Raw genomic sequence first — 12,738 nt, 5'->3', positions numbered from 1 at the left:
CCTCTATCCTGATTGGCTGTTGTCAGGGTCTCTCTGTGAGGTCACCACTGTCCCCCACTAGGATGTGGTCCTGCCACAGGCCTTTGTGATGACACTGGCACTCCCACCTTCCCCAACATCCTGCGCCTGGCCAGCCTCTGTGGATGTTTGAGTGGTTCCCCAGGATCACCCCACTGAATGCAGCTGAGTTTGGGGCCGAAGTTGGCTGGGCAGTAACTCCCCAGATTCTGCTCCCTCAGCCACAGCGAGCTTTTCATGAATTAGTAGAGTGTAAGGCCAGAAGGGACCATTAGAACATCAAATCTGACCCTGCCTATCCCAGCCCCCTGTATATCGCAGTAGTTCAGTGGTTCTCAAACTTTTTGGCCTATGGACCACGTGGCTGAATGCAAACCTCTCCGTGGACCACCAGTTGCTAATGGAAACTCGGTGTTAAAAACATAATTATGCCCGAGCCATTTTGCTAGTGCTGCAGCTAGGGAGAATGGTTTAATTTAAATTATTAAACATTAAGCAGCCTAACTTTCTTGTGTTCGTTTATCCAGGCAAGCCAGGAGCTGCATCTGGACCTCAGGTCTTAGGTTCCCCGTCCCCTCCATGAGAAGCGTGTGGCCAAGCTGTGAACACCTAAGGAAGGACTTTGACTCCTTGTGTTTGCTGTTGCTTTTCGGTGCAGCATCATGGCTGAAGGGCACTGGCAGGCCATACTCAGCTCCTGGTGAAAGAGGCTTGATGTGGAGGTCCTCTTGGTCTTTTCAAGTCTTCAGTAGGTCCCCGTGGCACATCCTCCATCTGGCTTCTCTTCCTTGCATGGCAGGATTCATCCTCAGCTGCTCTTGTCCTGTGTCACCTCGAATGGCCCTTGCAACTTGGCCAGCAGATGACTTCCAGGTTGGCAGCAACAAAGCACACCCTGTTCCTGGGTTTTAATTGTCAAGTTCAAGTCCCTTGTTTCCATCCTGTGAAGGGAACCTGGGAAGGGCTAGCCTCCAGCTAGTTCAAATTAAGTGGCTACACAGCCCTTAATTCAAACTATTTAATTCGAGCTAGGCGTTAGTCCTCATAGAATGAGGTTTATCTAGTTCGAATTAAGTGCTCCGCTATTTCGAATTAAATTCGAAATAGTGGTTTACATGTAGGGAGGGAGTTACGAATGGCTATTAGTTTGAATTAACTTTGTAGTGTAGACATAGAATCATAGAATAATAGGACTGGAAGGGACCTCAAGAGGTCATCGAGTCCAGCCCCCCGCCCTCAAGGCAGGACCAAGCTCCATCTACACCATCCCTGACAGATGTCTATCTAACCTGTTCTTAAATATCTCCAGAAAGGGAGATTCCACCACCTCCCTTGGCAATTTATTCCAATATTTGACCACCCTGACAGTTAGGAATTTTTTCCTAATGTCCAATCTAAACCTCCCCTGCTGCACTTTAAGCCCATTACTCCTTGTCCTGTCCTCAGAAACCAAGAGGAACAAATTTTCTCCTTCCTCCTCGTGACACCCTTTTAGATATTTGAAAACCGCTATCATGTCCCCCCTTAATCTTCGTTTTTCCAAACTAAACAAGCCCAGTTCATGAAGCCTGGCTTCATAGGTCATGTTCTCTAGACCTACCCTAACATGTCCCTTTTCTAAGGGCAGGGTAGCCCAATGGCTGTTGTCAATAATTCTCTCCCCAATTTGCAGGGTAATGCAGCCCAATGGCCAGAGACCATAACCTGCCCCTATTCACAGAGCAGTGCTGCCCAATGACTGTAGTAACTCCGTCCCTACTCACAAGGCAGTCCGACATAACAGCTGGATTTCATAACATGTCCCTATTCTCAGGGCAGGGAAGCCTAATGGCTAGAGGCAAGAATTCGCTCTCCTATTCGCATTACAGTGTGTCCCAATGGCCAGTGTCCATACCCCTGTCCCTATTTGCAGGTCAGTGTGGCCCACTGGCTACTTGTCAGTAAGTTCACCCCAATTCACGGGGTTGTGTAGTTCCCTCTCAAGGGAAAGGAGACTTTGTGAGAACCTGGGAGGTGTGAGGCTGAGAAGTCTCAGAAGATATCCCAAAGGGTGGCCCAGGTCAGGAGGGGTCAGCTTCAGAGCAAGTTCAGCTCACCTCTTTGGGCGGCCGCTCACAAAGCCGGAAAGAGGAATTTGGGGGCCGCCCCTATCTTGAAACTGATGTCGGGGTCTCTCAGCGAGGCCAGCTAGGGTTGCCAGGTGTCCGTATTCACCCGAACAGTCCGGTATTTTCGCTTCCTGTACGGTAAAAAAATTCAAAGGATACTGGACACCTGAGATGTTCAGTCATTTCTGATTTTTTCCCCAGCCAGGTGGCGAAAATGTTGGGCCCCTGGCAACCCTTCGACACACTCAGCACCCAGCGTCCCCCTGCACTGAGTCTCCCTCTGGCCTCCAACAAGCCCAGCCCCCCCGACCCCAGGCTGACCTGGTTCCGCAAGGCTGCCAGCACAAAATGGCTGCCGGAAAAAAGACCAAGAGGAAGTGCTCAACCACTCCCCTGTTCCAGTCCCTGCACTCACTGTTAAAGGGGACATGCTGTTTTAATGCTGTTTTATTTTATTTTATTTGCTCAAGAACTTTGGTCTCCCCCCCCCTTTTTTCTTCAACAGAATTTTTTCCTGGGTTTTTTTGGAAGGGGGGTGGCGTGTTCAGTATTTTCATTTCAATAATCTGGCAAGGCTAAGGTCAGCACCTACCCAGCATCTTTCCACACCAGCCCTTTGTCATGTCACTGCCTCCACCACACTTCCCCCAACCCACCCCCTGGGACAATCAGCACCCAGAGCTCTCCAATGGGCTACAGACCCACCACTGCTCCTAGCCACCATCCAGCAAGGGTGGGAGAAGACTTGTCACCTTAGAGAGACTCAGGAACTGCCCAGAGACAACAATTGCACAGAAGCTGCTTGATCAGCCCAGGCCATGTTGGCTGGAGTCTGGTCTGGCCTTACAGAGAGGAAAAGGACCCGAGTCTCCTCCGTCAATTACAATCCCTTCGGCCAATCAGCATTGAGAGCTGGGGGGTGGAGGGATCTCAGCAGAAGTCCAGAAGTTCAGCCCAGGTCACCTCCAGCTCCAAGCGCTCTTCCAGGCCCACCTCTGCTTGAGGGCTTCTCACAACTACAGTATTCCCCCTCTCCCGCCCAACACTCCCCCACCTCTGCTGGTGAGGTGGGGAGAATTGAAAAGGGGGAAGACGCAAGAGAAGGTCAGAAAGAGGAAGAGAAGGACGCAAAGGGAAGCCAGACTGAGCAGGCACCAAACCTCTCTGAGGCTCTGATCTTCTCACCAGACCCGATACAATCAGCAGCAGGGAAGGAGAAAAGTCCAATGAGATTCCTCTTCCTGCCCACGTCCATTGATGCTAATGCTGCCGTATAATTCCCGGCTTGTTCTGCCTAGGCACTGCCTGTAGCTCCGCCCATAGTTTTGCAATTCTATGACATACCCGCCAAAGTCAGCAACCCCACCATGTTCCAAGGGGCAAAGCGGCCCAATGGCCAGAGTCAGTAAGTGTGGCCCATTGGCTCTATTCAGCAACTCCCCCCACATTCTCCGGGCAGTGTTGTCCAATGAGTACAGTTCACAACCTGCCCCTATTCGCAGGGCAACATGGCCCAATGGCCAGATTCAGTAACTTACCCCTATCCTCAGGGAAGTGTTTCCCAATGACCAGAGTCCATAACCTGCCCAATTTCTCAGGGCAGGACGGCCAAATGGCTGGAGACTATAACCTGCCCCGTGTATACAGGACAGTACGACCCAGTGGCCAGAGTCTATAATCCAACCCCTATTTGCAGGACAGTGGCCCAATGGCCAGAGCCAATAACCTGCCTCTGTTAACACAGGGGTATGGCTCAATGGATACTGGCAGTAACTCTCCCAATATTCATAGGGCAGTGCGGCCGAAAGGCCAGAGTCCATAACATGTCCCCACTTTCTGGGCAGCGAAGCCCAATGGCTATAGTCAGTAACTCCCCCCGCATTCGCAGGGCAGGGCAGCCCATTGGCCAGAATCCATAATCCACCTCCCTATACACAGAGCAGTGTGGCCCAATGAGTACTGTCAGTCAGTTTATCCCAACTCATGGGGCTGTGTAGTTCCCTCTCGTGGGAAAGGAGACAGGGGAGAGGTTCCATCCCCCACAGCGGGGGGCCAGCACCTCCCACTGCACTGGAGCCCAGCACAGGGCCAGAGTAGTGGCTGTAGGTCTAGTCACTGATTCAGCGGGGAGAAGCTCCGACTGACACACGCTGACGTACGCCAGCGGCTCACTCCCCAAGCAGCCATCGCCTGTCCTGGGTTGCTGCCTGCTGCTGGAGCCACAGGTCTGGTGCAGATCTGAGGCAGGTTAACCCTCTCCTGCCCAGTGTGCCCCGTCACCATCCCCTTTCTTAGCCTGCAAAAGAGGCAAGTGTCCTCCGTCAATAACCATCCCTTCGGCCAATCAGCATTGAGAGCTGGGGAGCGGAGGGATCTCAGCAGAAGTCCAGAAGCGCAGCCTAGGTCACCTCCAGCTCCAAGGGCTCTGTCAGCCCCACTTCTGCATGAGGGCTTCTCACAGCTAAAACAGCCCCCCTCCCCCCCCACACACACTCACACACTGCTGCTTAGTGAGGTGGGGAGAATTGAAAAGGGGGTAGACACAAGAGAAGGTCAGAAAGAGGGAGGGAAGGAGGCAAAGGGAAGCCAGACTGAGCAGGCACCAAACCTCTCTGAGGCTATCACCTTCTAACGAGGCCCGATACAATCAGCAGCAGGGAAGGAGAAAACTCCAAGGAGATTCCTCTTCCTGCCCACGTCCATTGATCCTAATTCTATCTTGGCCAGCCTCTGTAGATGTTTGAGTGGTTCCCTAGGATCACCCCACTGAATGCAGCTGAGTCTGGGGCCCAGGCTGGCTGGGCAGTAACGCCCCAGAGGCTGCTTCCTCAGCCACAGCGAGCTTTTCATTAATTAGTAGAGTGTAAGGCAAGAAGAGAGCATTAGAACATCAAATCTGACCCTGCCTATCCCAGCCCCCTGAATATCGCAGTAGCTCAGTGGTTCTCAAACTTTTTGGCCCATGGACCACATGGCTGAATGCAAACCTCTCCGTGGACCACCAGTTGCTAATGGAAACTCGGTGTTGAAAACATAATTATGCCCGAGCCATTTTCCTAGTGCTGCAGCTAGGGAGAATGGTTTAATTTAAATTATTAAACATATTAAGCAGCCTAACTTTCTTGTGTTCTTATTTTCCTTGCCGGGTGGGGAAGCACTGGGATGGATTCCCTGGGAAGGAGGTGGAATCTCCTTCCCTAGAGGTTTTTAAGTCCTGGCTTGACAAAGCCCTGGCTGGAATAATTTATTTGGGATTGGTCCTGCTTTGGGCAGGGAGCTGGACTCGATGACTCCTGAGGTCTTTTCCAGCCCTGGGATTCTATCATTCTAATGCCACTTTCACTTCCAAGCAGTCTTCAGAGCAGGGCTAGAGTTGCAAACTTTGTTCTGCTCTTCCTCTCAAGGTGGGTCTGATCTGCCCACCAAGAGTGGCTGCACAGGGGAAGAACAACTCCTGTCCCTTCCCAGCCTGGCCAGGCTAGCAGCTGGGTGCCCCAGGCTTCTTGCCACATGGGTAGATCAGATTTCCTGCTCCATCACACATTGCTTGGCTGTGAAATCGGTAGGCCCCCAGTTAGATTCTCTGGGACCTAATTTCTCCATGGAGCAGGGGCGGGGAAGCTTTATTAAGTCTGGGCTCTGACCCACAGAAAAATCAGGATGTCTGGCTCTCCCCGGGACTGGGAGCTGCCCCAAGACCGCACCCATGTCCCTGTGCCATGTATAGTGTGGCTGGGGCGGTGGGGAGGAGGGGGAGATGTCCCCTGCATCCGTGTAGAGGGGACATGTGAAGGGAAAACATCCTGCTGGGTCCTGCCCCGGGGTCGGGAGCATGTCACGTCTCTTTGCACAAGCATGTGCCTATTGGGCCATGGCCCCTGGGTGTCACGCAGCTGGAGCCACCTGCCCAAGGGTGGCATGGCACGTGCTCGCATGTGCACAGGTGTCTGCGTGATCCGTGGAAGGCATGGCCCACGTGCGCGGTCCCTGGTCTCCCTCCCACCTCCCCCCCAAACTACTTAATTCAAACTACTTACCCGGTACGGTCTCCCTGGATGACACTGCTGGCGGTGACCCTTCTGGTGTGCCCAGGTCAGGGCCCTCTGGTCCCGGCTCGATGTCCCCCGGGCTGGCACGGACCGCCCTGCCCCCCAATAGTTGGTGGAGGGCAGCGAAGTAGGGGCAGGTGGCAGCCCCTGCAGCGGCGCCGCCTCTTGTGGCCCTGGCGTACGCCTGGCGCAGCTTTTTAATTTTAATGCGCACCTGCTCCTGGGTGCGCCTGTGTCCCCTGCTGGCCATGGCGGCTGCTATGCGCCCATAGACGGCCGCGTTCCTCCTCCTAGTGCGGAGATCATGGACGTTGGGGGCCTGCCCTCAAACCTCAATGAGGTCCATGACCTCCGCACTAGACCAGGAGGCCGCGCGCCGTCTACGGCCCCTGGCTGGCCCCTGGGTGCTTGGGGACTGGGCAGGGGACGTGTCACTGGCACTGGCCGCCTGGCTCATCCTGCAGCCACTGGTTCGGGGCAGAGACTGCTGGCAGGGCTGGCTGACTCTAGTGCCGTCTGGCCAGAGTATACCCCTTTAAGGGCCCGGGACTGGGGGAGAGGAGAAGAGTTTTCCTGGTTGTGCCCAGAGAGGCCACCAGGGGGAACCTGGGGAGGGCTAGCCTCCCACTCGTTCGAACTAAAGGGCTACACAGCCCTTAGTTCGAACTAGCTAGTTCGAACTAGGCGTTAGTCCTCGTGGAATGAGGTTTACCTAGTTCGAACTAAGCGCTCCGTTAGTTCGAATTAAGTTTGAACTAACGGAGCGCTAGTGTAGCGCCTAGGAAAGTTAGTTCGAACTAACGTCCGTAAGTTCGAACTAACTTTGTAGTGTAGACATACCCTAACTCCCTCCCTATTCACAGCGCAGTGCAGCCCAATAGCCAGAGTTCATAACCTGTCCCTCTTCGCAGGGCAGTGCGTCTCAATGGCTGCAGTTAGTAACTCGCCCTTTAGTCACAGGGCAGTGCTGCCTAATGGCCAGAGTCCATAACATGTCCTTATTCTCAGGGATGGGGAGACCAATGGCTATAGTCAATAACTCGCTCCCCTGTTTGCAGGGCAGTGCACCCAATGGCCAGTGTCCACATGCTGTCTCTATTTGCAGGTCAGTGTGGCCCAATGGCTACAGTCAATAAGTTCACCCCAGCTCACGGGGCTGTGTAGTTCCTGTTCAAAGGAAGGGAGACGGGAGAGGTTCTATCCCTCACAGGGGTGGGCCAGCCCCTCCCTCTCCACTGGAGCCCAGCACAGGGCCAGAGTAGTGGCTGTAGCTCTTGTCACTGATGCAGCGGAGAGAAGCTCCGACTGACACACGTTGACTTCTGCCGGCCGCTCACTCCCCAAGCAGCCATCGCCTGTCCTGGGTTGCGGCCTGCTGCTGGAGCCACAGGTCTGGTGCAGATCTGAGATGGGTTAACCCTCTCCTGCCCAGTGTGCCCGGTCATCATTCCTTTCCTGCAACAGCCTGTCGGAGCTGCCTGCCTACGCCGGAGTCAGGGAGCCGGGGTCAGAGGTCACTTACGTAACATCCAGGGATGGGGGTAGTGAGTTAATATAGGCTCTGCTACGGCCTACAGCTCTCCCTATGGCCTTGGCTCTCCCCAGGATACTCTGGCCCTGCTGTCATGGGGGAGGGAGGCAGACCAGGCTCAATAGACCAGTGCACGTGCTTTGCAGACAAGCCCACCTCCCAATATTGCTGGGCAGTAGTGCTCAGGGGCCATGTCTGATTCACTGGCCATGGTGCTTGGGAAGGGGCTTTTCACAATGTGCCTGAGAATAGTGTCCTAGTCTGGAGAGACAGAGTCTGGGCTGGTCCCATCCTTTCTGAACCGATCCATGGGCAGCCTATAAGATGGAGACAGACCCCCTGCCCCTTGCTCGCTACAAAGTCTTTTGTCAGATAAAGGTAGCAACTGTGAGGAGCACCACCCCCACCCCCATTTCAGTGTGGGTAGGAGAGAAGAGCTGACTCCCTTTGGGCCCTGCAGGGTCTCTAGGTTGGAGTCTGTGACTCTTCTGTGAGCACCATCTCCTGGGTCTCGTGGAGGGAGCGGGGGCGGTTGCGTGGTGAGTGGGGGATTAGAGACTTCCACTGCCAGCCAAGGTCTTGACTTGGAATTCCATCTCCTGCCGCTGTCCCTGAAAGAGGAAGGGAACAGCCTAGCCCTGTCGGCCCTGCCCAAGGCTGGCCCACTGGGTTGCAGGCTAGCAGCACAGACCGGGCTTCCATTTTCACCTTTCCCGTCCTCCCTGGGCTAAGGTAAAACTGCCCTGCCCCTTCTGGCCATGCTCACCTCCAAACTGTATTAGAGCCGGTCTGGGACTCTGCCCCCAAGTTCTCCTGCAGGACCTGCCTGGGGTCAGACCAGCCAATGCAGAGCCTGCAAAGGAAGGGCAGCCATGTGTCCTAGCCGGGAAGCTGGGAAAACTCCTCCCTGGAGGTAGCCTGCGGCTCAGCCAATCAGCATTGAGACTCAGAGAGGTGGGAGGCTGAGAGGTCTCATGAGACATCCCAAAGGGAGGGGTCAGCTTCAGAGCAAGTTCAGGGAGGCCTCTCACAAAGCCAGAAAGAGGTGTCTGGGGGCTGTCTCTGAGGGTGCCCCTGCCTTGAAAGTGATGTCGGGGTCTCTCAGCGAGGTCAGCACCTACCCAGCATCTTTCCACACCAGCCCTTTGTCACCACCACCCTTCCTCCAGCCCAGCCCTTGGGACAAACTCACAATCTGCACCCAGAGCTCTCCAATGGGCTACAGACCCACCACTGCTCCTAGCCACCATCCAGCAAGGGTGGGAGAAGACTTGTCACCTTGGAGAGACTCAGGAACTTCCAAAAGAAAAGAATTGCAGAGAAGCAGCACATTCAGCCCAGTCCATGTTGGCTGGAGTCTGATTGGTCTGGCCTTACAGAGAGCAAAACGACCTGAGTCTCCTCCGTCAATAACCAGCCCTTCGGCCAATAAGCATAGAGAGTTGGGGGGTGGAGGGTTCTCAGCAGAAGTCCAAAAGCACAGTCCAGGTCGCCTCCAGCTCCAAGGGCTCTGTCAGCCCCACTTCTGCATGAGGGCTTCTCACAGCTAAAACAGTCCCCTCCCCTCCCCTCCCCTCCCACACACACACTCACACACTGCTGCTTGGGGAGGTGGGGAGAATTGAAAAGGGGGAAGATGCAAGAGAAGGCCAGAAAGAGGGAGGGAAGGAGGCAAAGGGAAGCCAGACTGAGCAGGCACCAAACCTCTCTGAGGCTCTCACCTTCTAACCAGGCCCGATACAATCAGCAGCAGGGAAGGAGAAAACTCCAATGAGATTCCTCGTCCTGCCCACGTCCATTGATCCTAATTCTCCCCCAGTCGCCCAGGGGAGACCTTGAGGAGGAGCCTCGCTGCTGCAGGGCCACGGGAATCTCTGAGGTTGTCCCCTGGCTTGTGCCTCTATCTTGATTGGCTGTTGTCAGGGTCTCTCTGTGAGGTCACCACTGTCCCCCACTAGGATGTGGTCCTGCCACAGGCCTTTGTGATGACACTGACACTCCCACGTTCCCCAACATCCTGCGCCTGGCCAGCCTCTGTGGATGTTTGAGTGGTTCCCCAGGATCACCCCACTGAATGCAGCTGAGTCTGGGGCCCAGGCTGGCTGGGCAGTAACTCCCCAGATTCTGCTCCCTCAGCCACAGCGAGCTTTTCATGAATTAGTAGAGTGTAAGGCCAGAAGGGACCATTAGAACATCAAATCTGACCCTGCCTATCCCAGCCCCCTGTATATCGCAGTAGTTCAGTGGTTCTCAAACTTTTTGGCCCATGGACCACATGGCTGAATGCAAACCTCTCCGTGGACCACCAGTTGCTAATGGAAACTCGGTGTTAAAAACATAATTATGCCCGAGCCATTTTGCTAGTGCTGCAGCTAGGGAGAATGGTTTAATTTAAATTATTAAACATTAAGCAGCCTAACTTTCTTGTGTTCGTTTATCCAGGCAAGCCAGGAGCTGCATCTGGACCTCAGGTCTTAGGTTCCCCGTCCCCTCCATGAGAAGCGTGTGGCCAAGCTGTGAACACCTAAGGAAGGACTTTGACTCCTTGTGTTTGCTGTTGCTTTTCGGTGCAGCATCATGGCTGAAGGGCACTGGCAGGCCATACTCAGCTCCTGGTGAAAGAGGCTTGATGTGGAGGTCCTCTTGGTCTTTTCAAGTCTTCAGTAGGTCCCCGTGGCACATCCTCCATCTGGCTTCTCTTCCTTGCATGGCAGGATTCATCCTCAGCTGCTCTTGTCCTGTGTCACCTCGAATGGCCCTTGCAACTTGGCCAGCAGATGACTTCCAGGTTGGCAGCAACAAAGCACACCCTGTTCCTGGGTTTTAATTGTCAAGTTCAAGTCCCTTGTTTCCATCCTGTGAAGGGAACCTGGGAAGGGCTAGCCTCCAGCTAGTTCAAATTAAGTGGCTACACAGCCCTTAATTCAAACTATTTAATTCGAGCTAGGCGTTAGTCCTCATAGAATGAGGTTTATCTAGTTCGAATTAAGCGCTCCGCTATTTCGAATTAAATTCGAAATAGTGGTTTACATGTAGGGAGGGAGTTACGAATGGCTATTAGTTTGAATTAACTTTGTAGTGTAGACATAGAATCATAGAATAATAGGACTGGAAGGGACCTCGAGAGGTCATCGAGTCCAGCCCCCCGCCCTCAAGGCAGGACCAAGCTCCATCTACACCATCCCTGACAGATGTCTATCTAACCTGTTCTTAAATATCTCCAGAAAGGGAGATTCCACCACCTCCCTTGGCAATTTATTCCAATATTTGACCACCCTGACAGTTAGGAATTTTTTCCTAATGTCCAATCTAAACCTCCCCTGCTGCACTTTAAGCCCATTACTCCTTGTCCTGTCCTCAGAAACCAAGAGGAACAAATTTTCTCCTTCCTCCTCGTGACACCCTTTTAGATATTTGAAAACCGCTATCATGTCCCCCCTTAATCTTCTTTTTTCCAAACTAAACAAGCCCAGTTCATGAAGCCTGGCTTCATAGGTCATGTTCTCTAGACCTACCCTAACATGTCCCTTTTCTAAGGGCAGGGTAGCCCAATGGCTGTTGTCAATAATTCTCTCCCCAATTTGCAGGGTAATGCAGCCCAATGGCCAGAGACCATAACCTGCCCCTATTCACAGAGCACTGCTGCCCAATGACTGTAGTAACTCCGTCCCTACTCACAAGGCAGTCCGACATAACAGCTGGATTTCATAACATGTCCCTATTCTCAGGGCAGGGAAGCCTAATGGCTAGAGGCAAGAATTCGCTCTCCTATTCGCATTGCAGTGTGTCCCAATGGCCAGTGTCCGTACCCTGTCCCTATTTGCAGGTCAGTGTGGCCCACTGGCTACTTGTCAGTAAGTTCACCCCAATTCACGGGGTTGTGTAGTTCCCTCTCAAGGGAAAGGAGACTTTGTGAGAACCTGGGAGGTGTGAGGCTGAGAAGTCTCAGAAGATATCCCAAAGGGTGGCCCAGGTCAGGAGGGGTCAGCTTCAGAGCAAGTTCAGCTCACCTCTTTGGGCGGCCGCTCACAAAGCCAGAAAGAGGAATTTGGGGGCCGCCCCTATCTTGAAACTGATGTCGGGGTCTCTCAGCGAGGCCAGCTAGGGTTGCCAGGTGTCCGTATTCACCCGAACAGTCCGGTATTTTCGCTTCCTGTACGGTAAAAAAATTCAAAGGATACTGGACACCTGAGATGTTCAGTCATTTCTGATTTTTTCCCCAGCCAGGTGGCGAAAATGCTGGGCCCCTGGCAACCCTTCGACACACTCAGCACCCAGCGTCCCCCTGCACTGAGTCTCCCTCTGGCCTCCAACAACCCCAGCCCCCCCGACCCCAGGCTGACCTGGTTCCGCAAGGCTGCCAGCACAAAATGGCTGCCGGAAAAAAGACCAAGAGGAAGTGCTCAACCACTCCCCTGTGCCTGTCCCTGCACTCACTGTTAAAGGGGACATGCTGTTTTAATGCTGTTTTATTTTATTTTATTTGCTCAAGAACTTTGGTCTCCTCCCCCCTTTTTTCTTCAACAGAATTTTTTCCTGGGTTTTTTTGGAAGGGGGGTGGCGTGTTCAGTATTTTCATTTCAATAATCTGGCAAGGCTAAGGTCAGCACCTACCCAGCATCTTTCCACACCAGCCCTTTGTCATGTCACTGCCTCCACCACACTTCCCCCAACCCACCCCCTGGGACAATCAGCACCCAGAGCTCTCCAATGGGCTACAGACCCACCACTGCTCCTAGCCACCATCCAGCAAGGGTGGGAGAAGACTTGTCACCTTAGAGAGACTCAGGAACTGCCCAGAGACAACAATTGCACAGAAGCTGCTTGATCAGCCCAGGCCATGTTGGCTGGAGTCTGGTCTGGCCTTACAGAGAGGAAAAGGACCCGAGTCTCCTCCGTCAATAACCATCCCTTCGGCCAATCAGCATTGAGAGCTGGGGGGTGGAGGGATCTCAGCAGAAGTCCAGAAGCTCAGCCTAGGTCACCTCCAGCTCCAAGCGCTCTTCCAGGCCCACCTCTGCTTGAGGGCTTC

The sequence above is a fragment of the Pelodiscus sinensis genome, chromosome 1 (assembly GCF_052426305.1).
Source record: "Pelodiscus sinensis isolate ZL-2025 chromosome 1, ASM5242630v1, whole genome shotgun sequence".
Taxonomy (NCBI): Eukaryota; Metazoa; Chordata; order Testudines; family Trionychidae; genus Pelodiscus; species Pelodiscus sinensis.
This window is presented reverse-complemented; position numbering follows the sequence as displayed.